The sequence below is a fragment of the Giraffa tippelskirchi genome, chromosome 1 (assembly GCF_054371585.1).
Source record: "Giraffa tippelskirchi isolate mGirTip1 chromosome 1, T2T-mGirTip1v1.2.pri, whole genome shotgun sequence".
NCBI classification, from domain to species: domain Eukaryota; kingdom Metazoa; phylum Chordata; class Mammalia; order Artiodactyla; family Giraffidae; genus Giraffa; species Giraffa tippelskirchi.
In genome coordinates, this window is record NC_137275.1 from 159,454,583 (window position 1) to 159,482,190 (window position 27,608).

Here is a 27,608-nt window from a genome sequence, read left to right on the forward strand (position 1 = left end):
ATTAATTTGGATTCTATTGCTTTAGATTTGTGGTAATTTAGGCCTGGCAAGTGTAACTGACATTGAGTAAAATGTCTGGCCTTTTATGTATAAAATTGTCCTTTTTCCACTAATTTTCAAAATGTTAGAGCTGAAGGAACCATGAGAGTTTGTCATAGATACCTTACTTGACAGATGAGGAAACCAAGTTACAGAGGATGGAAGAACATTTGAAAGTAACAAAGCCTTGATCGTCTATCTTCAGATTCTCAAAATAACATGTAAAAAAAAAAAACCTTTAAAAAAATTCCAAAGTAGTTCTCACTTTGAACCCCATACTGATGCAAGCAAGGCTTTCTTATCCACTGTCTTCTGACCCTACCTCATCTCATACTATTCTAATAGTGCAGTTATCTCTATATCCTTATATGCCAACAGGACTTCAATCAATCTAGAAATAACTTTGGAGCCATCATTATACTAGAAATGCATCTCCTCACATTGCTCTTCTTCAAAGACAACCCCAACGTCGCCACTTCTGGCAGAATGAAAAAGAGAAGAAAGCTATGTGGTCCCCTTCCTTCACAGCTGATGGCACGTCCTGGAGCCAGAGCTGACTACCTTCTTCTGCCAGCAAGCCCTTAGTTGAGCCACCAACCCCTTAAAATTGGCTCCCAAGTTGACCTTGGATCTTGCAAGTTCTTGAATTTCCTGGGCAAGCTCAAGGAATTGGCTGTGAACAACTGCCACCCTGGAGGCTCTTTCCATTGTAAGCCTTGTCTCAAAATTTTGGAAAAGCACTAGTTAAGGTCAAAAGGGACCTTACATCTTTCTCCAGAAGCTCTAAAACAATGATGTGCCTCCTTTGGGGATATGGATGGCTTTGGGACTATTGAAATCTAGGGATACTCCTCCTACCCTATCCCCAAATACAGAGATCCAAATGAACACACACATAAAATCACACAGCTTTGCATGCTATTTCAAGAGATCTATGGATTCTCTGAATTCCATCCATGGAGTATAAAAATCAGTTTCCCTAACCTAGAGAATTCATATTTCTGATGAGTATTATGTAAATTCATTTAGCACTGTATGGTTAATGATACCTTTGACATATATTATAGCATTTGATCTGAAACATACTCATGTGGTAGGTTTATTTGTCCCATTTAATAGATGTAAAATAATAGCAATGATAACAGTATTAGTATTGTTTATTGCTAACATTTATTATTTGCTGTATGCCAGCTACTCCTTTAAGCTCTTTACGTGTACTGACTCCCCTTTATAATGTCCTTTGGAGGTAGGAACTATTATTAACCATATTGCAAAGGTCTTCAAACTAAAACAGGATAGTAGGGTGCTCACAGGATAAATAGGGCTTCAGGACCATGCATGGGACTGAGTGGAATCTAAAACATCTTCCAGGGACTTCCATGGTGGTCCAGTGGTTAAGACTCTGCACTTGCACTGCATGGGGCACAGGTTCAATCCCTGGTCAGGGACCTAAGATCCCACATGCCTTCTGGCATGGCCAAAAAATAAACGAAACATCTTTCAGAGTTTGTGAATCAGTCTTAATTTTGGTCAGTACACTTTTCCTATGACGAACAATCTCCAACCAATTCTTTAACAACTGAATTGCTTAGTCAAGTGCATTGCCCGGGGAGAGACTACCCAATATTGTCCCAAATTTTAATAGATAACATGCCCGACCCCTGGCTGAACTGGTCCCTGTGGTTTCTCTAGAGAGTGGTCAGCTCCTGGATTTCTCCTTGGACTCGTACTATATTTCATGATGAAGAACTAATTCTCCTAAAATAAGTTGGGGTGAATTACAAAGGGAGAACGAATATTGGGCAGCTAAAAATGATAAATAGACTGATGATCTGTTATTATCCCTTCCAACCATGGGATTTTGTTACATGATGATTCTGTGCCATCCCTTGGTTGAGTGATGGAATGAGTTAATGTGATTGAGTCCATGCCAAATGTCCAGTGCCAGCAGCTGTGGAGGCTGAGTCCACACCCTGGGTCCAGAGAGCCCACCACATGAAAGGATACAGGAAGCCAAGCCTGTTTTCCTTAAAAAATAAAAAAGGTAGTTGAGCTAACCACCATATTAATATAAACTATTTTCATGGGAAAAGAATTTTATGTGTGGGGCAATGGGCCATAGTAAAAACTTTATTTTATTTTTAATTAAATGCTGGTTTTTCAGATGCCCTTGGGCCATACTAATACGTGAAAAGTAAATTCGGAACTTGTTGGGTTTTTACAAGGATTTATTGTATAAAAGCAGCTCTTTTCTCTACTGTAGTTTTTCTGAGTACCTAGTCACTTTAGCCATAAACAACACATGTGGGGCTGAGCTTTTTATTCAGCACACCTCACAACATCTATTCATGTATTTGCATCCAGATTTGATATTTTTACAGGGAAGGTCATGAATATAGACTGCTCCGCACACATGCACACTCCCACACACTTTCACCCCTACTTTTGGCACTTCACACCCTGAATAGGCACCTCAGTGAAGCAGTCAAATTGCTGTAGTTAGGGCATCATTGATCATGTGCAGCTAGAAGTAGCATGACAGGGTTGGAACAACACAGGCTCTGAAGCCAGGCATATCTGACAGCCAATCAAAAACTCTGTTCATTTTTAAAAAAATTCTCTTTTTCCTCTATGTTTCATTTTGGATATTCTCTATTGCTGTGTCTTCAGCCTCACTAGTCTTTGCTTCTTCAATGTCAAGTCTGCTGTTAATCCCTTACAGTATAATTTTCTTATGAGACATTGCAATTTTCCTCTCTAGAAATTTACCTTTTTAGATATCTTCCATGTCTCTTCTTAACTCTTTAAATATAATGAATATAGTTGTAATAACCATTTTAATGGTTTTGCCTGATAACTCTAACATCTATCAATACATCAAAGCCAGATTGATTTTTTTTCCATATTATGAGTCACGTTTTCCTAATTCTTTGCATTCCTGATAGTTTTTGATCAGATGCCAGACAATGTGAATTTATCTCATTAGGTGCTTGATATTTTTTCATCCCTGCAAATATTCTTGAGCTCTGCTCTGGAGAATAGTTAAATCGCTTGCAAATAGTTTGATCCTTTCCAGCCTTGTTTTGTTAGGTAGCCCTGCAGCAGTGCTCAGTCTCTGGCTAACTCTTCCTCACTGCTGAGGATGACTGTCCTGAGTCCACTACCCAGCATCCTAAGCTTTAAGAGCTTAGAGCTACCTGAGCTCTAAGCTTTCTGTCTGACTGGCAGGCATAATAGGGTCCCTCTAAGTGTTCCCAGCACTGCTTCCTCTAATCCTTCAGTGTTACCTTCGCACTCAGCTTGTTCACATGCATGTGCTTACTTATTAGTTCTCGGCTGAACACTTGAGGGGACACTATACAAATCTCTTTCTGGACTGTCCTCTTCTCTGTATGTGTCTCTAGTGTGTCCTGTAAACTCTAGCTGCCTTGTATCCACTTGCTCTGTTTCCTCAACTTAGAGAGTCTACTGCCTTCTGCCTGGGTCCTTCTTCCCGGTGCTGCAACCCAGAAATTTTCTTAAAGCAGTTAGCTGGGGCAGTAGGAGGCCTCACTTCATTTCTTCGTTATCTTAGGAATCCCTGCTTTTCATTGCCTGGTGTCCAGTGTCTGGAAAAGTGTCTGTTGTTGTATATATTTTGTCTGGGATGTGTGTGTGTGTGTGTGTGTGTGTGTGTGTTTCAGGTCAGAGAGTAAACCTGTCCCTTTTAGTCCATCTTGACTGTAATTTAATGAAAAGTGTGGCGTATATGAAGAGGGTACCACTCAAGGATTTTTCTCCTTGTATATTAGTTACTGATTTCACTCAAAAATAAAATTCCCATAGTAAATTATTTTCATGTGGGTTGGTACACCTTCCTTCCTTCCATTTTTCCATCTTTCCTTCTTCCTTTCCTTCCTCCCTTTTTTAAATGCAGTAGTGGCTTGCATGTTTAGGGTTCCTCAATTATTCACTTTTCACAAATACTAATTGAGCATCTACTGGATACCATATGTACTGCAAGCCACCCGCGATATAAAGAGTGATGTGATGATTCTTGCCTCAGACTAACCATAATGTGGTCATTGATTGAAAATTTCCCCCCGAAACACTCATGAGCCAATTTTTTGCATATAGCCTGTGAGTTGCCATTTTGAATGAGAAAAACGAAGGCTTTTAAAAAGAAAGGAAGAGAACATTTGACTAGCAAGTCTTATGAACAATGTTTGGACAATGTTGGCCAAAATAAGTTTGTTCAAGTTTTTCCATAACAGATTATGGAAAAATATAAATGAACTTTTTGGCAACCCAATAGAAGGTACTCAATAAATGTGTATTATTTGAATGAATAAAAGTCATCTGTGAATGTAATAATCATATTGATGATTTTAAGACCATATTTAGCTCAGTGTGGCTTGAAGGGATTTGAAGATACTTTTCTATGTCACTTGCAAAGCAGTTGAATTTAAATTATATATTGCACCATTGATTTATTCCTGTCAGTGTGGTTGACACTGGTGCCATGGCAGTGAGTAGACATGGTTCTTGTCCTCTGAACTTATGGTCTGAAATTGTGTGAAGTACTGGCTGTGTCACAGTACCTAGGCATATATTTATCCCAGACTCATTGAGTCATGCTGGGTAGGATTGGGGGCGGGAGGAGAAGGGGACGACAGAGGATGAGATGGTTGGATGGCATCACCGACTCGATGGACATGGGTTTGGGTAGACTCCGGGAGTTGGTGATGGACAGAGAGGCCTGGCGTGCTGCAATTCATGGGGTCGCAAAGAGTCGGACACGACTGAGCGACTGAACTGAACTGAACATTGAGTCAGGGAAGGCTTCCAGGAGGAGATGATGGCTAAGCTGCAGTCTGAACAAATGATACCTTTGGTGAAGAGGAAACTTTTGAATGAATTCAGTTATTCCAAGACATAAACTACAGCTTTAGAAGCTGAGTCAGACTTTTATATCCACTGTCTACTTCTGTCTTCACTAATAGGTTTCAAATAAAATCAGGTGAGCCATCAAGGTGAAATCACTTTGCAATCATCTACAGTACAATATCTTGCCAATACCTGGTTGAAATGAAAAGACCTAGAGTTCTGTCCTGTTTAATACAAAATTCATTAGAAAGTATCCCAGCAGAGGACTGAACCCAGAGGGCTAAGGTCTTAACAAATGCTTGTTTAATTGAATTGAGGACATAAACTCTGAGAGGTGGCAAGGAGAGAAATTGGGGAATCTGCTGCCCCCTCCTCTCAGTTCTGGGCTGCTGCCCGAGTTCATCTTTCTTCAGTTCATCCAGCTCTGCAACAAAGGAGTGCTTCAGTTCAGCAGAGCAGCATAGAGCTTGCACGCATGCTGAGCAAGAGGGCTGTTGAGAGAGACTGTGTAGTAAATACAGAGTGCTCATTGAAATGCCAAGTGTCACTACTTTGGCATTTAATTATCTGAGTTGCTGGCAGCTGGAAGTAGGAAGCAAGCAGGAAAAAAGAAGAAAGGCAGTGAGGAGCAGAAGGCAAAACTGGACACTGATCTGATATAGATAGTTGGCCAGGAGCAATACTTTCTAAGCACATCCTTAAAAAGCACTCACTGTGTGTCAGCTGTTAGAATTATCTACATTTTTGAGAAGAAATCTCAGTTAAAATGCCTTATGATTTTTAGGAAATCACCATTTGGAACTTACAGAGGCACAATCAATGAACTCTTAAAGTGAAGATCATTTTAGGTTATGTTCAGTGTGGGCTGTCAAAGGTGTCTAAACACAGCAAAGTCATGTGGGAAAGGCATTCAAACAAAGCAATGTCAGTGCTGTGGGAGTCCTGTCAAATTTGAACTAAAATGACTTGGCAGCCTGCTGGTCTTACTCATCTCTGGTGGAATAGAGAGATAGGGGCTCTGGAGGTAGCAGAGAAGGATTTTAATCCCAGCCTTGCCACTTACAGCATGAATTTGGGTTTGTGTGTATGTTGTCAGTTCCCTCAACACTTAAATCCTAAAACACTTAAAGCTCCCGTCAGAAGCTTTCATTGTTTCAGTGCTAGCCTAAAAGTCACTTTCTGTAATACCTAGCACAGAGCTGATTATACTGGGGGATATATTTAGAAAAAAAAATTTTTTTGAAGTAGCAGATAATTTTTGTTAAGCAAAATATTATGCAGGGCATTTGTGTCTGAAACCAACAGAAGGAGCTGGCTGCTCAAACCAGGGAGAATGAACTCTCCCAGCTCTGGACACCTTCAGGACTTTGTTCACATGTCACCTTTCAGGAGACCTCCTCAGATCCCATTCTGCCTAAGTGCCAAGCCTTCCCCAGTCCACCCCTAACCTCTGGCATTCCTTTCTCTTTACTTAAGTCCTATTTTTCTCCATAGCAGTTACCAAATCTGCCATAGAGCATATTGATCTGTTGAGCTATTGATTTGCTCTTCCTCCGCTGGAATATGTGTCATGTGTTATGTTCTCTGCTATATCTCTAGCAAAGAGGTATCCCTGGCACCTGGAACAAGGTAAGCACTCAATAATTACATTCTTCAGTGAACAGTGCAAAAGTAGTGGTCAATATTGACACATATGGTTCCTGCTCTGATAGTCTAGTGTTAGGGAAAAAACAGGTCATTAGGCAACCATCGAACTGTGTGGTTAAATATTATGCTGGGTGAAGTGTGAAATATTGTGACACAAAGAAAGGCCTCTGACCCAGACATGGGAGGTCTAGGAAGGCTTCCTGGAGGAGGAAACCTGACCACATAAGAAACTGAGACTCATAGATAATAAGTCACTGTTCCAAGGTCAGATAAACTGAAAAGTGGCAGAGCTGGTTCAGAGTAGTGAGATAGCACTGGCAAAAAAGTGTTGGTATCAATTCTGAACATGTCAGATTTAGAAGCTGCAGAAGTCAGGTTCAGGACTTTAGTCATGCCAATGGGGAGTCAATACAACCATGCCTACATCATTGAAGATTGATCAGAACAAGATTCCTTGTAGGGATTGGGTCCAGGGAAAGTTCATATTATTCTGCTGCTGCTGCTGCTGCTAAGTTGCTTCAGTTGTGTCCGACTGTGCGACCCCATAGACGGCAGCCCACCAGGCTTCCGCGTCCCTGGGATTCTCCAGGCAAGAGTACTGGAGTGGGTTGCCATTGCCTTCTCCATCATATTATTCTGGAGAGTGATAAACAGCATTGTTGGGGAGGCAGAGATGAAATTGTGGATTTGTATGACTCTGAAAAAATGATAGTAGGAAGTCTGGGGTTTTGTCAGAATCTGATTCAGGAGAAGTTGCTTCTAAAACAAATATTCCATGTCTAGGCATTAAAACAATGGCTAGCATGTATTCAAAACAAAATGTTTTTAATAAAGATACTTTCACCTAGGAGTTCCACTTCTAAGAATTTATCCTAAGATAATTTATTCTAATGTCATAATCCAATTATATATATGTACATATAGTACATGTTCATGTATGGAGAGAACATGTTGATGTACTCTATAACATTATTAATAGTATATATGCATATACACAATTGCAAAATAATTGGGTACTATCTAAATGTCCAGGAGGGCACTGATTAAATAATATGGGTAATTCATAATGGAATATTAAATGGCTGTTAAAATTATAATTTTGAGATATGCTGCTGCTACTGCTGCTGCTAAGTCGCTTCAGTCGTGTCCAACTCTGTACGACCCCATAGACGGCAGCCCACCAGGCTCCGCCATCCCTGGGATTCTCCAGGCAAGAATACTGGAGTGGGTGGCCATTTCCTTCTCCAGTGCATGAAAGGGAAAAGTGAAAGTGAAGTCGCTCAGTCGTGTCCGACTCTTAGCGATCCCATGGACTGTAGCCTACTAGGCTTCTCTGTCCATGGGATTTTCCAGGTGAGAGTACTTGAGTGGGGTGCCATTGCCTTCTCCGATTTTGAGATATATTTATATGGAAAAATAATTGTTATTAAGCAAAAAAACTTACAGTAAATATATAGCATGACTTCCTTTTTTAAGGGAAGTGTGTGTGTGTGTGTGTGTGTGTATGTATATGTATAAAATATTTATTTCCATGGGATAAAGTACATGTACAGAAGGACATACATCACTATTTAATAGTGTTTATGTATATATTAGCAGTGTTTGTTTATGCAATCAGTACATTTTTATTCATGTACTAAGAATTGATATAAAGAAATACAATAATAATTATATACACCTCATCTGCTTGCCAGTGCTGGAGACAATAGATGTGGGTTTGATCCCTGGGTCAGGAAGATCCCCTGGAGGAGAGCATGGCTACCCATTCCAGTATTCTTGCCTAGAAAAATCCATGGACAGAGGAGCCTGGCAGGCTACAGTCCATAGGGTCACACAGAGTCAGACACGACTGAAGTGACTTAGAACACACGCTCGCAAGAACCCCTTTAAGAAATGGCTGGACCTTTGGCAACAGTTTGTTTCTCTGAGGTCATCACCCCCACCTTCTCTTGGGCTGAGAAGTATTCCCAGCTGCGTGTGAACTTCTCTGGAGGGCTTCTTCCTTCCCCCCATGTCCTCCCCTCCCGGGACCTTTTCACAAGGAAGGTCCAGTTTTTAGTACTCAACCAAGACAGCCATTTGTCTTTCAGGTTCAGACCAGTGGAGGGTGCACCCAGCGGTGTCAACTGGCATTTTGTGGTCATGAAATATTACTATTTTATACTCACAAATAAAAGTTAGCAGCATTTCATTGCTGCATGGTGTGAAATTAGACCTCCTAAGCAGCTGGATGCAACAGCCTGGCGTAGAAATGGTGATGACTGCTAGTGTTCGTGGTTCAATTCAGTTAGGAATATTTTTTCTTCTCTTTGGTGAAAGGGGTAGTCAAGATGAATGCCTCGCAAACTTCTGAAATATGTACTTGTATAAAAGAACTATTAAAGTAGAGTAACATCTCTATGATCTTTGAACTAAGCCGTCATTCTGCCATTATTGATGTAGCTGCTTTAAGCCGTCTAATTAAAATCGGAGTGACAGATTTGTTATTGAAAATCTGAAACCCAGCGCACATCCCGTACAGCACATCTGAGCAGGGTATATATCTGCTGTTTTGATGGGCTCTCAAAATTGCTAAGCTGTGCTGGGTGCCAAAAGGAATTCAATAAATCTTTTCTTTTCTTACTGAGCAGCTCTCATTAGTCTTTTTAATAATAGCACTAGTGGATATCAACTTCAGCTCTCTAAAATAAATTAAGTGTGTCCATTAGGGTTGTAATTATAGCATCAGACATGAGTTTATTCTGCTACAAAGAGATGGCGTAGCTGATAGAGCCAAGAGCTCACCTCTCGGCCCTTTATATTTCCAACATTGCTTTGTGCGTAAAATGTGGATCTAATATCTGAGCTGAGGAGGGGTGGCCTATGAAGATCTTTTGTCATCTGAACTGACAATATTTCTACCCCTTGGAGTTCTGAGCATACGGTATCAAGTGGTGTGAATTCTGCAGATTCTAAGTGAAAGCTGATCACCAATGAGCAGCCTGCAGTTCAAAGCCTGCTAAACAAACTGCGTAAACCTCAGAGTAGGAGAACATGACAGAAGGCTGCGTTATCTGAAAATTTAGCTAAATTTTTTTTAAAGCCATCTGTCATGATTATTCAGATTCGAGGGCTAAATGGAACGGAAGACATTGCTGGCCGATTAAACAAGTTCTCTGAAAATATTTTCATACCCTTCCCTCTTGTCAGAAGCTTTTTTTTTTTTCACCAAAAATGTCGTTCGAATGTTTGGTTGTTTTTTTCTTTTTTTTTTTGGTTTCTGTCTTCCATGCCATGGGAAAACCTTGTTATTCTGCTAATACTAAAGAATGGAGTGAGGTGCAAGTAGATGAGTTTGTAGTGTATAAGGTTTATTCTGGACTTCTGGTTCTCACAGCCTTATAATGTCATTCTCAGTCCTGATTGAGATGTCTGGATATTCTAAATTAATCTATAAGAGATTTCTGCAGAAGCTGGCAGAGGGTAACATCTAAGCAGAGCCTTTTCCGTCCCCATGCCTAGAAAAGTGGAAAGAATTATGAGCATTAAAAAGATGAGCAAGGGGGCAGAAGACTGCATTTCATAGCAAGAATCTACAAACACTCTCTTGTCATTCATTATTTTTCTACCTCTGCCTCCAACTTGGAAGAAAAGTTTCTGTTATTTCTTAATTCATGAACAGTAACACACATTTTGGAAGCTCTGTCCTGTTGGGCAAGTGTGGAAATTTGAAAAGATATTTTCATCTTTTAAATATGTATAGAGGGTAACCTACCTCTTTTCCCATCTTCTGACTTCATTATTAAAAGAAAGAAATTCACGTGCTGATGTGAAGGCAACTGAGTGTCATTTCCCTTTAAATAGTACAAAACATATGGGGGCAGGATTGCATTTGTCACAGATTGTCAAAATATTTTTTTTTAAAGAAACCAAAATCTAGGGATGGTTCCAAATGTGCCTGATTTCCCTGAGCAGTGAGCAGCTCGACCTTTACATTAGCAGATATATTTATAAATACACATATGGCCCGCCAGGACCTGATTGGCTACTGATCCGATGAGCCAGCAACAGAATTATGGTGTATCACCTATATGGATTTTAGTTTTAGTTAATGGGGTTTTTTTTTTTTCTAAGTTACTGATTTACCTTAGAGGTTTTCACTTGCCGTCACCTAATTTATCTGTGTTTATTGACAGTAATAAATACAATAATTAATATATACCATATATACAATAATTAATACAATTTGTTAATACAGGCTGTGGAAGCAGAGAGCTTTTGAATGTTTTGAAGTGTTTTGTGGGATCTTTACATCATGATAGCATTTTTTCCTTATGAATCCATGACATTTGTCAAGATAGACGGCAGCGAGGGGCATAAAAGAGAGCCAAATGTGTGGATTTGGAAGAGTGCAGGTAAAACATTAAATATTACTGTTTCTGGTCTGTTTCAGGCAGTTGGAGAGTTTTAAAAAAATAAACACCTATAAGGTGCTTTGAGCGTCTCTGAAAGAGATCACCTGTGAATACAAAAACAAAATAGAATGCCCCACCCAGAGGTAAGCTAGGTTCCAGAAAGTACCAGAGGTCACCAGCATTCCAGGGTGTCAAGAGCCCGTAAGGTTACCTTGACATTGCAGTAAGGGCCCTTACTGAATACAGTTCTGAAAATATTATTTTTCAGACAACCCAGGTCAGTATTTTTCAGTCTTTTAAAACGGAATGCCCTCTTTGGTTAGCAGTCACAATCTCCACTCTCCCCTGCCCTCCTGTGCCCCCAGGGGATGGGGGTTGGCCGTGTTTTGGGCTTCCCTCCTCTGACTTCCCACTCCCTCTTCTGATGAGAATCTTGGCTTCTTGGTTAGAACTGACTTATCTCCACCAGCCAAGAAGATTTTATATAGCTGGACTCACCAGGATCCGTGTTACAAAAATGAAAGAAAATTTTCTATATTCAAAATATAAGATTATAGGACTTAACATCCTTTTAAACTACAACACAAGCCCTGGAGATTCTAATCTTTTTCCACCTCAGCTTGGGAATCACTGATTGAGGAGACTTTTCCCAGCTGCCACTTCTTCCTCGTCCTCCATATGCATTAGCTCCATGTGCTTTCTAAGCCAATGCTTTTTCTTTTTTGCATTAACATTTCTGGCTGCTTTTTAATTCCTGAATATTCACCTTCCTCTAGCTGATGACATTAAAGGACATTTTCCCTACACTAAAACAATGAAATTGCCTGAGTGAACTACATACTTTTGCAACTAAGTTCATTTCTTTTTCAGCTTCACAGGCACAGTGAAATGTGTAAATAGGGACCTTAATTTTCCCTAAGCTGCAATCTATAGTCTTTAACACTTCTGAGGTGGAAAAAACATACGAATGCTGTTCTTTTAAACTTGTAATAGTTTCATTGTAAATTCCCCATGTACTCTGTCCTCTGTAGTAGTGAGTGATTGCTTTTTCTGAAGACACAAATGGGACTGATTGACTTTTGGAGACTAGCAGAGGCCACATGTGTCTTTAGGGAAGTTCTCTGCCCTCACTCAGTGCCTTAACAGCATTAAAATCACTCAGAAACAAAAATTTCAAATGGACCAGAGGTCCTTTATGGAAGTAACTGCTTCCTTTTATATGTGGATAAGGTAATCCCGAAGCTCTGCTGAATAGAAATGTAACCCCACTATCTTCTCTGCATCAGAGAGAGGTTCTGGATCCAGAAATTAATTAGTAAAGAGGAAAAAGGGTAAAATCATGGTTCCTTCATACTCATCAATTTTTTTGAGTACAGTAGAATCCATTCATTAATTTATTCAAACCCAGTTCTTGACCTACCACTGTATGTAATTCATAAAATTCATGTTGGGAAGGAAAAAAAAAAAGGTGTAAATCCATAACTCTTTACTCTGTTTTCATGTACGGTAGAGAAGGTCTTGAAGAGCTTTACACAACTCACTTACAAAATAAAGTAGAAATGAGTGAGACTTTGTACCATATGTCTACCTATTTTTTGTACTTAGAGGAATCACAAATGATATGAGCTCATAAAATGCTAATATTTCTTAGAATTTCCCTTTCTGTTAAGATATCTCACCTAGGTCTGTGAGGCTTCAGATAGATTACAATGAAAAACTTGGTTAGCTTTCAAATAAACATGTTAAAAGTTTACAAAAGTAAAATATTGAAAACATTTATATTTTCCTCTTCTTAACTACCTAGTTTAAAATGATGTGTATTTTTCAAGCTCTCATTTTATTTTTAACTCTTATTTGGAGGTTACTTTCTTGTTTTGATCATCTTAGTTTTATATTATCAGAGATATTTATTCCCATATCTAATTTACTTCTTATTAAAAAATTTCACAGCAGTTTTGTGTGAAAACTATTCCCCTAGTGAAGCACCGTAGTAAAAGGAATAGGCTAGGGCTAGCATGGGTAATAAGAACAGGTAAATTATTTTTGTAATAAAGAATTTGGCCTTGTCCAATGAGAGGTCTCCTTTGCCTTCAGCTTCTGGGAGATAAATGGCAACCCACTCCAGTATTCTTGCCTGGAAAATCCCATCTATGAAAGAGCCTGGCAGGCTACAGTCCATGGGGTTACAAAGAGTCAGACACGACTGAGCGGCTTCACTTTCTTTCTTTCTTTCTTTCTTTCTTTCTTTCTGGGAGTTAACCTATGTCATACTTGATAGGAGTGTCTTATTTAGAGTGGGAGCTGCCCACAACAGATTTTAGGGTGAGCTTACCACACACTAGGAAGACCAACCATTAAGTTAGGATGAAGCCTTCATGTTTTTTGATATCAGTCAGTCTGGAGGATGAGATTAACCATGAGAACATTCAATTAATAAGCATGCCTATGTACCAGAGACCTAATAAAAACCCTGGAAACTAAAATTCTGGGGACTTTTCTGGATGGTCCATATCAATGCAAGGAGTGTTATGCATTCTCAGGACAAGTTTTTACATTTGGACCACTCTCAGACTCTTTATGTGTCTTCTCTTGGATGATTTTCATCTGTATCCTTTCTCTGAATGATTTATTATTGTTGTTTAGTCACTAGGGTGTGTCTAACTCTTTTGCAACCCCATGGACTGTAGGACCATAGCCCACCAGACTCCTCTATCCATTGGATTTCCCAGGCAAGAATACTGGAGTAAGTTGCCATTTCCTTCTCCAGAGAATCTTCTCTGCCCAGGGATTCATAACCATGAGTATAATAGCTTTCAGAGAGTTGTATGCATCTGTCTAGCAAGTTATCAAACCTAAGGTGGCTAGAGGAAACTCTCAAATTTGCAGGTGGTGCCAGAAGCAAAGGAAGTCTTGTCGAGGACTGTGCCCTCAAACTTTAAAGTTTGGTTAACCCCCACAGTTAGTATCAGAAGCAGAATTCTCTTGAATGACCTTGACTCACTGAAGCATTTAGTTTGGGAAGAATTATTATAATACAAAGATCAAAATCTATTTTTCTATGAGTGAAATCTCTCTTAAATAATTTTTGAAATAAGTTGAGGAATAAATATATATATATATATATATATATTTACTAATACTAGTAAAGTATCAGTATAAGCTATACCCACAGGTAGGAAGTATTTTATAATGGTAATATAACCTCAAATCCTAAGGGCTCCTTCCCTGTTACGTTTCATATTATTGAACAAGGAAGAGCACTTAAAGATAACTCATCTAAGAAGTGACCCTCTGGTAATCCATCAGAAATCAGACAAAATAAACCAGTCAAAAAACCAGAAATAGACTTAAAAGATATAACAACAAAATGCAAGGTTCAGGCCTTGTTTACATACTAATTCAAACAACTCCTGTTAAAAATATAATTTTGACACAATTGATAAAATTTAATTTTAAAAATTTAGACTGTTTTAGAAAATCCTAGGACAATTTTGCCAAATCTGATAGTCATGTTATGGTTACAAATATGTGTGGTTATGTTACAAATATTCTTTTTAAATGTACATTGAAGGATTTAAATGGCATGATATATGAGATTTACTTTAAAATATATAAGAAATGAAAGGGAAGACTTAGGTAAATTTTGAAAATCTTAATAAATAATGGTTGAATGGTAGTGAAGAAACTGGAGGTTTGCCACCCTATTCTTTCTACTGTTGCATATGTTTGAAGTGTTTTATAATAAATTGTTTTCAAGTATTTTTTTAATTAACTTATTTATTTTGGTTTCCTTGGGTTTTTGTTGCTGTGTGTGGGCTTTCTCTAGTTGTAGTGAGTGGAGGCTACTCTTTGTTGCAGCACACAGGCTTCTCGTTGAGGTGGCTTCTTTTGTTGTGGAGCACAGGCTCTAGGTCCATGGGCTTCAGTAGTTGCGACTCACAGGTTCTAAGCACAGGCTCGGTAGTTGTGGCACATGGGCTTTAGTTGCTCCATGGCATGTGGAATCTTCCCGGACTAGGGATTGAACCTGTGTCCCCTGCATTGACAGGCAAGATTCTTATCCACTGCACCACCAGAGAAGTCCCTTTTTTTTTCTTTTTAATGAAAGAAAGGTGGAAGTTTTCTGACTCTAAATCCTGAAGAAGCTCATGCTAACTTGTGGAGCCCCCTGGCTAGGACATCATTATCTGAAACTCTGGGCCTTTGCAGCCTGAAGAAGCTAACATGTCCTACAAAATTGAACAACTGTACTTCCCAACCCCTGTCCCATTCATAGGATCCAGAGGTAACTGCTAATTACAGTGTAGAATGAGGCAAGTTTAAAGTTAAACTAGAAAGAGAAATAAAAGAATTGGGTCCATTTGTGACATGTACAAATTTTATCCTGAAACAGAGAAGAACCATCTTAAGCCCTTAAAGCCATACTGGGGGTGAGGAGAAAGGAATTATATCCAGTTTTATCCTTCCCAAATCAGGCCTTCTCTTTAAAATAGAATTTTGGGGGGGTAAATATTGTACAAGGTCAGTGTTCCATAGAATAGCATACCTCTCTGAGGCATACTAATCTAGATATGAAAACTAGTACAGATATGAAATGCTAACCCGCTACAGAGTGTTCCTTAAAAGTTAAGTTCCTAACACACCTTCTGAACAAAGCCTCTATTTGTATCACAGATGGCAGGAGCATGCCTGCTTCTCAAGTAGCTTCTTGTTGGCAAACTGGTGCCACTCAAAACAGCAGCATCCTCAGTACTGCCTCAGGGGCCATTGCTGACCTGAAGGAGAAGGGTGAGATGTGAGTCAACTGGTCTCTTTCCAACTCTGGAAATAGCTTAGCATTCTAAAATGTAGTAGGATTTAATTGTTGGAGCCAAATCATCAGTTAAATATACAGCAGTCCTTTTCAAGGAACTGTTATTATAGGCTTAAGTGTAAATATACCAAATAGAGCAGTTACAGTGTGCCCATCAGATAATCATATGCCTATCAGCTAATAGGTGTTCTACAGATTATTTTATTGTGTTTAGACCCGGCTTTGCATCCTGGCAGTCGTGATGCCAGCAGAACCTGAGCTTGTCAGTTGTGTCTGCATCTTAATTTTGCAGTAGATCTCTTTTCATTTCCCTTTCTCTCTTCTCACAAAGCTGTTATTTACTTTCTCCAAATAGTGTATTCAGAATTTTCTCATTTCTGAAGAATGCCATTTTTAGGTGCAAATGGTAACTGCATGGGCTTCCCAGGTGGTCAGTAATAAAGAATCTGCCTGCCAGTTCGCAAGACACAGGAGACTCGGGTTCAACCCCTGAGTCTGAAAGGTCCCCTGGAGGAGGAAATGGCAACCCACTCTAGTATTTTTGCCTGGAGAATTCCATGGACAGAGGAGCCTGGCAGGCTACAGGCCATGGGTTGCAAAAAGTCGGACACGACTGAGCACACACGCATGCACGGTGATTACATAGAAATCGAGTAATGATTCTTTTTGTTATGCTGGGTCAGTTTTGTAATGATCTAGTCTACTTTGTTGTAGTGACACCATTAAAATACAAAATAGAATTCAGCTTCAAGCCCCTTCTGATGTAGGTGACATCAGACAGAAAGTGTTTGTCTTTGTGTGGACAGGAAGGGTCTGAAATGAGCCCCTCAAATGTTCTCACTTTACGAAGAGTAATGTGTCTACCTTGCTATGGCTGTATTCATCACTGAAGATGAAAACCTAAAGGCTTCTTCTTCCCTTCCCCCCTCTTTCCCACCTCCTTCCTTCTCTCCTTTCTTTCTTTCCATCTTTCTTTTTTTTATCCTAGGAGATCAAAGTAATATAGCAGGACAAATATAGCCAGATTTGAACCTCTGAATCTGCTTTGAATTTAGGGAATACTCATCTTCTCATCCTTTTCTCTTTAATTGCCAGCTTTGCATTAGAGTGGTTACTTAACAAATATTCTCAGAAGTTTAGAAGAAGTTGAACTGTATTGACCAGAGTGAGAGTTCCGTCTGTATTTCAGTGAGCAAAGCAATCTCAGCTTCTACTGCTACAAGTAATCTTGTATCACCATACTCTAGCAGAGGGCTTCTCAACCTCAGTACTACTGACATTTTGGGCTGGACAGTTCTTGGTTGGGGGACTGTCCTATGTGTTGAAGAATGTTTAGCAACATCTCGTCCTTTACCCATTAGACTAGTAATGTCTCCCCCTGCCCTCACCCCTCCTCCCCCTGACCCCCACCCACACACTCAGTTGTGACAGCTCAGAAGTATCTCCAGATATTGACAAATGTTCCCTAGGAAACAGAATCACCCATGGTTGAGAATCACTGCCCTAGGATGTAGCACTGGTGGTCTCTTTCAAATTTTTTGAGAAGATGGCTATGGCAAGCTTTCAGGTTGATAAAATGATAATTTCTCCTTCTGCAAATAGGGCATTTGTTTTTTCAAGTTGACAAGGGAAGAAAAAAAATTGAATTTTGAACACCATGTCCCGTAAATTACCAGAATTCTCTGTTAAAGGAAAATCAAAACTGTTTATCTTCTCTTAATATAAGAACTGTAAGTGTTTTGTGTTTTTTCACCACTAAAGTATGTCTTTATGACCATTTTAGTCGTGAGTCTTTACCAGCATTAATGAAACAGCAAGGTCTTGTTTACTCTCCACTTTAGGAAACCTCAGAGCTTAAGCAGAAGGATCTGTGCCAGATACTGGGTGATTATATGTGTGTACTAGCTTTGAAAACCACCCTTAATAATTGTTTTCAAATTACCTTATGTGCCAGCTTTTTGCACTTAAGCAGAGACGAAAGCTAAAACTAAATTACTGGCTTCCTTGTTGAGAGTGAGGATGTATGAATGCAATGCATGTTATTCATTTAGAATACAAAATGACTGTACAGTTCTAAATGAAATATTTTATCATAGGTAGCATTTATCCACCAAGTTGCAAGGCATATCCTGAAACAGGAAATAGCAGAATCAACTTAAAGCTCCTCATCCAGCTTTCTTCCCTAAAAGTATACTCTGAAAATGCTTCTTTTTGAATTTTACTCAATTTCTGGACAGAGGTGCTGGATTGCTTAACTTGCCAGCCATCAGGAATGGTTGCTCTGAAAGCAAACATTTGAACTTCTAACAGGGCAACTATGGAACTTAGAAATTAAGGATCCAAGTTACTTTGGTTAATTCATGCACAGCAAACTGAGTCCTTCACGGTTGTTCTGTTTGGTTGTGAAAGAGCAATCTCCAGGAGAATCAAAAAACTCTCCTGGGCTCTCATAAGCTTTAATACTGCTGAAAATGACGTTTGCTATAAGCAACGTCCATAGCCTCTTAAGATCTCTGCTTTCATGGGACTGATCCTAATCACCTTATATCAATCCTGATCAAGTCAGCAAATAGCTGTGCATCTGGTTTGTGCAAGAACAAAAGGTCTACTTTGAGTGGAAACACTGGGCATTGATAATTCCTTTCCTAGGTCCTACTCTTCTTTGGAGATATGTCTTGTCATGTACAGGGAATCTGAAGGATCTGCTCACTTTTGAGCATCTGCATTTCTAACCTGAATGTGGATTCTAGGCAACCTTTTATTCAAAGAAAGAAAGATAGATTAAAACAGAGATTGATATTCCAGCGTTCTGAGTCTTCACTTTTTGCTGACATATTAATCGTCTATTTTACCCCTTTGAACAGTGAGGCTCTGTTCAGTTTGTCGGGTCACATGCATTTCATTACACTACACCTTTGTGACAAAGGCAGCTTAGGGATAAAAATGAACCCAGAGATGAGTCAAGCATTTGGCTTGAGCTCTGTGGCTCGAACATGGACAAGTCATTGATCCTGACAGTCTGTCCTGTGACACATGGAAAAGACCTGTGGCAAGTCGTTTTGATGGAGCCTCACACATTTTCCAAGGAATGTTTTGTCTCTAGACTGTGGAGTCATATTTAAATTTGCTCACTCACTCATATTTAAATTTTACCCAGACAGTCCAGTCTAAACCCCAATGGATGGGATAACTGCCTAAATATACCAAATGTATTTAGTAATTCAGACTTTCTTCCCTGGAATTAAAGATTGAATTTCTTTTAAGAATAATGATGAAATGTTCTATTTTTTGATCTATGTGGCAGTTACATGAGTGTGTTCAATTTGAAATAATTAATTGAGCTGTATGCATATCATTTGTGTGGTTTCCTAGATATAGTACTTAGAAGATTTATTTTAAAAAGAGTAATGCTGAAACTGACAAGAATAATGAAAGTTTATAAAAGGGGAAAAAGCTTACCCATGGAAAAAATAGAATCACAGCACCTTAGTGAACTTCAAGCTATCATTTATATAGTTTAATCAAACATCTTTGCAAATATACCTCTATTAAGCATTTTTATAGGAGGCTTATCACACAATTATGTATTTTTCATATGTGCGTACAGTCATGATTTCGTTTTGTAATGCTGAAACTGCTGTCTCCTTTTAAAAAGTATTTCTTTGTTGCTTTACTGATAAGATTTCTGTATTATTTAATTAGACTACAATGGGTATTGAGTCCAGTAGCATTGGGCTGTAGATCATTTCATCAGCACCCTAATGAGTCTAAGCTATTTACCATATCTCCACTACTCATTCAGTTGGAATAATTTTGAGAGTCAATAAAGGTGAGGTTTCACTCTGAATATCATGCCACTTCTGCTGCATGATAAAATCATATTGCCGAGGTCTTCATCCCCTTAAACTAGTACTGTGAATTTGAAATCCAATTTTGAAACCTCTTAAATTATAACCCAGAGGTCTCCATGATCCATATAATATTTTGGCCCACACATTTGGTATAACTATATGAATTTAGATTTATAGTAAGGAGGGAGAAGGGATAAGGAAGCTAATCTGAGTTAATGGAAAGTGTAATTATAGTTTTTAAAGATATTATTTATGGGATTATAATTTCTTTTCAAACAGCAAAGTGAAATTTGCACACAACATTTTATGAAGTATTTTCCTCACTTCCTGCTCCTAGTCACCCTCCCCCTTAAAATAATATGTTAACAATTTGATGTCTGTCTGTATATTCTTGATGACTATAGAAACATACAAACATTTGCATACACACGATTATTTTGTTTTTCATTACAGAATGGGATCATACTATATACATTTTTCAGCACATTTTATATCATAAACTTTTCTCCAAGTCACTCTGTGTAGCCCTTCATCCTTCTTAATAGCCACATCACAGCCTATAGTATATTGATTGCAACTGAGGATTCAGGCTATGTTCTGTTTCTCTGCCTGTATAACACATGAAGCAACAAATATACTGGTACATTTATTCTTATATATTAATATTGGATAGAGAACTTTTAAAGAGAAGTGAATTTAAAAAACTGTTGCATATAGTAACTGAAAATGAGTTAGCCAGGTACAGGCAGTCAGAGATTCTTACTTAGTGTTTTTACTAAATGCCTGAGAAGAATCACATGTACTATGTCAATCGTGTACATGATCAAGGAGTCCTCAAAAATGTCAATTTTTGACAGAAACAGATTGCCTGGGGCTGGGGTGGGAACAAAGATTAACTGTAAATGGGCTGAGCTGATTGATACTCTCATCATTGGGATGATTGAGAAGGCTCTACAATTGGATTATGGTGAGAGATGCACAACTCAGTAAATTTACTAAAGTCATTTAATTGTACTTTAAAATTGAGTGAAGTTTTTGGTATGTAAATTATACCTCAGTAAAGTTGTTTAAAGAGGTAAATTGTTAAGGCAGTTCATGGGACATGTTTTTTTATATCATCAACTAGCATTATCTGAGAAAAAAACTTCCCTTCAGTGAAGTCAATTTCGCCCACCAACACCTGTTTGATTTATTACAGTCTCAGAATTCTTGGACTTTGCTCAATAAATATTTTCTGAGTTTAACTGAATAAATTCTTTATTGCTCCTGCTGACTGCAGTAGTCATTTTTCATGGTGGCGTTTTTAAAAGCCATGGTCTTATTATTTAGACACCAATGAGTTTTATTAGTCCTCTGCAGTCATTTACTCAACAGTCACATATGAGTACAGGTGTATGCCAGGCACTGTTGTAGTCATTTGGAATGTATCTGTGCCTATGAAAGTTGAAAATCCCTGCCCTCTTGGAGCCTATGTGCTGTGTTCAGTCGCTGAGTCGTGTCTGACTCTTTGCAACTCCATGAGCTGTAGCCTGTCAGGTTCCTCTGTCCATGGGTGTTCTACAGGCAAGAATACTGGAGTGGGTTGCCATACCCTCCTCCACTTGGAACCTATACTCTAGCTTGAAGTCTGAGAAAGGAGAGAAGATCATAATTTCATATTTTAAAGCAGGGCTTCCCAAATGAATTACAGGGTTTCTATTAAAATGCAGATTTTGGTTCAGTAGGGATGCTGCCTGGACTTTCGGATTTCTACCAAGCTGTCAGGTGATGGTAATGCTGCACACTTTGAGGAGCAAGGTTTTAACGTACAATTTCATGTATATACGTAACAGTCATCCTTTTATGAGGTCGTACTATATTTCTTGCCCTGTGTGTTCCTCAATTCCTTCTGTTTCCTGGGATCCAAATCAGCAGCGCAGGTGAGAAGGGGAGGTTTGGTGACCTTGATAATCAGCTGGTACTTTTTCAGCATTCTTTGCTAGCTGAGAGGTGTGCTGACCCCTCCAAAGAGTAGGAACATAGCTGGTCTTGGAAGTAGCTAGCGTCTTTTGGCTACCCCTTACACAGCACTGGCCTTCCTCTCCACATATGGTCTGGAGGTTAGGGAGTTCGAATTTTTCTGCACATTTTTTGTAACTCTTCTCTAGATTCTTGATGATTAAAACATAGGCAGCTACTGAAAGTTACAAACCAGTGAATTCTGGTGATTGAATTAGGAAAGACATGGTGAAAGGAAACAATATTTTTGAGTGACTGCTCTGTACATTTAAGTATTCTGTGATTCTGTGATGCTTAAACCTTAGGAAGTCTTTACTCTTATTTTCGTTTTCAAACATGAGAACTGTGGTCCTCAGACTATTTTGCTGATTTTTTTTCTATTTTTTTTCCCCTTTGGTTTGTTCAGGATCATACAATGGGTAGTTAGCAGAACTAAGATTAGAATAGAATTTGTATCTGACTTGGAAGAAGCAGCAATATCCTTAACCTCGTACCCTGCTGAAAAGTTCTTCATTATGGAAAATTTTTTGTCTCTTAAGATCTCCCTCAATTTTAAAACTTTTGAAGTAGAAGTATCATAATTTTCTTAAAAACTATCACTTAACTCTCATGCCTCACTACTACTCAGAAACTATGAAAATACAACGGCCTTGATACTATTATAAATCATTGTACCTGATAACCTTTTGTGAAGACGAAATATGAAAAGATTCTGTTTCTGTCTCTTATTCTTTTCAAATATTCCAGCAGGGCAGGAAAGATATGTTTTAGACACAGGCAACTTTAGAAATATAGAAACATCATCTGTTGGAGAATAATTGATCCTTGTTATATGTCTGGTAATATTTTTGGCTACATCTTCAGAACATTAGATTTAATTAAACATAGTCACTAATTAAAGCACAGAATGTATGATTGAATTCCTGGTAAATTAGAAAAAGAGAATTCCAGATAATAAGTAGAGTTCTCTTCATATGTCCCTCCCTCCACCCCCGCTTTCTGGTAGTTTCTTGATCTTTTGTCAAGGGCAGTGCAAAGAGAACGTAATTAATGCAAGTGTGTTTGGTATCCCCAGTAATAGATTTTTTTTCATTGAAACATAACCTTTCTATGATGCTTCTGTTATTACTGGCTGTCAGGTAAAAATTAAATGAGCTTGCTCTGAGCTTCATATTTATCTTTCTGTCTACAAAAGGCTATGAGAGACTTTGAGGAAATACATAGCTTTTATTGATGATTCGGTAAATTAGTACCATCAATCTGTGGTAAACATAATACAGCCTCTCCTTGAAGCTAATGGGATGGGGGGCAACAGTGATGCTTTGCGGCCCAGCACTCTGTCTGTGCCTTCTGCTTGGAAAAATACCTCCAGCTACCAGGGACTTCTACCAGTTAGTATGCTGATGCTGTTATTTACGTATGTGGCAGCCAGCAGTACATACATCCTTACAGATTGGAAAAAACACCCAATTTACCAGTTTTGGTTCATTGCAGCTTTATGGCAATCAGATTCAAAAATGAAACTGAAAATTGACCTAAGGGATACAGAAGGCCCTTCCATGCATTATCTCCAAAGGGCTTGTCCTTTTGTACTTGCCTGACAGCAAACATCGTCCTTGATTGTCTTCCCAAGGGGTAGTCCCCACCAACCAAAGCCCCTCAACAATATTATCAGTCTGCGTTGACAAAGATGCCACTCTTTTCTTTACCTGCATTTCTCAAACTGAACCACAAAGCAGAGATTGGCTCCTAAATGGCCCTTCTGCTTTGTGTCTAGGATAAGGATCAAACAGGAAGCCCCCTCTATCCATCAGTCAGTGTTCCTCATATGTGATGTCTGTATCAAAGGATAGTCCCAATGAGCTCAGAGCTGACTTGAACCCTTGCTGAGTCACCAAGGACTTGGAGATGGGATCCAAGATGGAATGGGTACTTGGCCAAGTACCAAAAAAATCTCTGGTTTCCTGTGACAACTCAGACTTTACAAGGGTGCAGAGTCTGACTTCACATCTTAGGAGACCAAGCAGCACATCTCCAGCAGGGCCAGAAATATTGCGGGAGCAGTCCTTGCCTTGCTTTTCCAGCACTCTCACTGCCAGTTTTGTTCAGAGCTCCAGAAGTGCAGGGGATGTGTGAACATGTCAAATTAATGAAAAACAAAGTTAAACATTTCAGAACCTGCAAAAGGGTTCAATTCCAGAAATGAGCAAAGGTTTAGGAAGAGCTTTATTTTTTAAGTGAGGTTTATTCATCCTCCATAGACATAAAAATAAGTCTTTCAAAGAACATGAATATTTGAGGCATTTGGCAACATACAGACTCTGGCAGCCTCTCCTTATTTATACCATGTAATTATACTTGTCTTTATATGTGTGTCCTTTTCATTACTGAGCCTAACATGGTCTTTTGTGAAATTCCAGTTATTGATTAGCACTGGCAACTCAAATGTGGCTTTTTATACATCAATAAATCTCTTTTTTCTTCCTTCGTAAGCACAGCAGATCTTGTTGGACATTTGGGGAGAAAACAACTTAAAATTCACATCCAGATCTTGGCTGCCAATTCAGGACTTTGTTACTATGAGATTTGCCAAGTTTTTAGCTTACTCTTCTTTGAAAGTGCAGAGTTTGGGGGTGGGAGATCCCTGTCGCTAGAGTAAAAATGGAGTGACATCATTAGAACTCGGCTAAATCTGTGGCTCCCGTGAAATCCTGGCCTCCACATCTCCCCCAAGCCCCTTTTTGTTTCTTCCCTCTTCACTGCTCTTCAACCCATCCTACATTCCATTCTCAAACTGAAAGCAAACAAAAAACAGCTCAAAGGCATGACATCAGAGACCAGCTATGAGCCTATCAGATTTGTTTAAATAAACATAAATAAACAACCAAAGACTTGGCCTTTTTTCAAGATATTTAATCCTTTTGCCAGCTGTATACTTACAGTGTTAGTTTTCATTAGGAAACTGGTACCCCTTTCAAAAGGTGAAAATTATTATTTCTGGGGAAGAAACTAAGGAAACATGAGCAGGAGCATCAATCAGGTATTTCCAGCTTCCCATTAGTAATTTACCCAAATTATCATTGTGTCCAATCCACAGTGCAATCAAGAAAATATACTAGCAGCTAATTGTTTTAAACTCAGTTATCTTTAGAACTGAATCTCTATAGAAGAAAAGAACTAAAGTTCTTTGATAATGTTATTTTTGTTTTACAGGTTTATATCAAGATACCTTGGGATCATAATTTATTGAAGAGGGTTACTATAGCCCATGTATTAAATGGCTCCCTTGTGCTTGAAAGAGTTAATGCAACTTTTTATGCTGCCTGCTTTGCAGTCGCTACAGATCCCCTCATTCTTTTGAAATTAATAGACTTGTTCTTACCTTTGTCTGATTGTGCAGAGATTTGCATGTAGACCTGCTAAACTTGCCAACTGTAGCAAATGGTTAGTAACTATTCTCAATATGGGTGAGCCCACAAAGTACAGTTTCAGAACTGAATGCTATTTCCTCACAGCAAGTTTCCTTCTTCCTATTGAATGTTGGCAACCTTGATTTTGGAATATTTTTGCATTTACAATCAAGAAACTTTCAAAGAATTTTATTCTGACTGGCTTATTAGGAACCCATGATTTATGGCATGTTTAATTCCACCTGACTTCCATTGGGTGGTTGCATGGAGAGAACGTGGAATGTGTTTGGATTTTGTCAAAGCCCAAGAATTGCATATTTTTTGTCACAGATCAGATTCAAGCCTGTATTCAAAGCATTTATTTTCATTTTACTTGTTTATTTATACACCCCCCCCCACTCACACACACATATATATAACATAAAAGTGATAAGTATGTGGGTTTGGAGACTAGTGTCACTTATAGGATACTGTTTCCACATCTTCTAGGGTCAGAAGGCCAGTACGAGCCATACAGCAAGAGCACAGTGGGTTCTGATGAACCATTTACTTTCTTGTAATGCAAGAGCCTATTTAGGGTGATCCTTGTGCTGCTGTCAGAGCAATGAGGGTCAGCAGTTGTGGTGACAAATTAGTTTTGACAAGCTTAATGACCCCAAAGAAGAAAAGTCTGTGGCTCTGATAGCAACTGGGGAATAATTGGTGAGCTCAGCCAAATGGGGAATGTGTTAAAATTCCCCAATTCTCTGTGGCAGGCCAATTACACCATTCAGCAAAGGGGTGGAAGGTTGCCATCCACTTCTTTAGCCTTACAAAAGCATCAGCAGGCTGTATTTCAATCAATTGAATTTGGTTTGGCAGGACATCAGGACATTGAAAGAAACAACTGGATCTTTCAAACTATGTTCGTACGAAAAACTTGGGCAAAGAGCAAAACGAGAATTTTTGTAAGGCACCAGTGGATAATGCTAATTTCATTATTGGCAGACTCTGTTGTCCACTACATGCTAGCTATCTCTCATCTGTCTTGGGGTGGGGAGGCATTTAAACATAGATTTCTTAGAGTGTACAATAAGTAAATGATTATCAATTATCCAGAGAAGGCAATGGCACCCCACTCCAGTACTCTTGCCTGGAAAATCCCATGGATGGAGAAGCCTGGTAGGCTGCAGTCCATGGGGGTGCACAGAGTCGGACACAACTGAGGTGACTTAGTAGTAGCAGTAGCAATATCAATTATCAGTCTACCCAAACACAATCTTTTCATTAACACAGCCAACAAAAATTTTATTGTGAACCTACTATGTGTCAGGGCTCTTCTGGGATCAGGGAATGAGATTTTGTCCATCTCATTCCAAGAAAAGACACCTGCCTGCATGGTGCCTATATTCTAATGGATAGATACAGTTATAAGCAGATAAATGAATCAGAAGATTGCCACCATGGTGGCAAGTGCTATGGAGGAAATACATAGTGAGTGTGGCAGATATATTAGTTTGCTAGGGGTGCCCTAACAAGGTGCCACAAACTGGGTTGGCTTAAGTAACAGAAATTTGTTGTCTCATGGTTCTGAAGACTCTAGGTCTAAAATCGAGGCACAGCAGAATTGATTCATTCTGAGGGCCATAAGGGAAAGATGATCCAGGCCTCTCACCTTAACTTGTAGGTTGTTGTCTTTTCCCTATATTTTTGTATCACTTTCCTCTGTGTAAGTCTCTGTGTTCAAATTTCCCCTTTCTATGAGGACACACCAGTCATACTGGATTGGGGCCACCCCTTTCCATGACCTCATGTTAATTTCCTCCCTCTATAAAGACCTTGTCCCCAAGTAAGATCACATTCTGAAGTATTCAGGATCAGAACTCCAACATACGAATTTTGAAGGGAACATGATTCAACCCATAACAGCAGTTAAGCCAGCTAAAAGAAAATGGTCAGAGAGCACATCCTGGAGGGAGTCTTAATGGAGTTGAGACCTGAGAAGAAGAAACCAGTCTTGGGAACAGGTGAAGGCAGAGTGTTGGGACAGAAGAAACAGCGTATAAAAGACCCAGAGATGGTATGTGTCTTAGAGAGAGTAGCTAGAGTGCTTGTAAAGATGAGGGAGGGCTTTAGGTCAGAGATATGGCAGGGACCAGATCACATGGGCCATGTTGGCCAAGTGTAAAGAGGAATTTGAATCTGACTGTGAGCATAATAGGGAGCCAGTAGAGCATTTTAGTCAGTGGAGTTAGGTGTTCTGCTTTTCATTTTAAAGCCTAGACTACAGAGTACCTACTGAGAATAAATCAGTGTGTCCAGTGCAGAGTGGGCTCAAGGCTTTTTTACAGTCTTCACCATAGCCTACCTTGAACTCTCACCCTATCTAATCACCAGGACTTGCTGTTGCTTTCTGTCAGCCTGTTGCGATATTGTGTTGCCTATTTTCCCGCCTCTAGGCCTTTGTCAGTGATATTTCTTCTACCTGGTTTTCCCTAAATGCTGTCTGCATGAATAGTAGTCTATTCATACTTTGACACCCATCTCAAAAGTCACTTCCTGTATGGCGTCAGCTCAGATTCACAGAATCCATCTCCGTCTTTGCTCATGT

General features: G+C 39.2%; 1 protein-coding gene across 27 annotated transcripts in view; it reads left to right on the plus strand.

Moving 5' to 3' along the window:
* Window positions 1-27,608, plus strand: part of GLIS3 (GLIS family zinc finger 3) — a 674,355-nt gene that overhangs the window by 511,099 nt on the left and 135,648 nt on the right. The gene's annotated exons all lie outside the window — the stretch shown is intronic.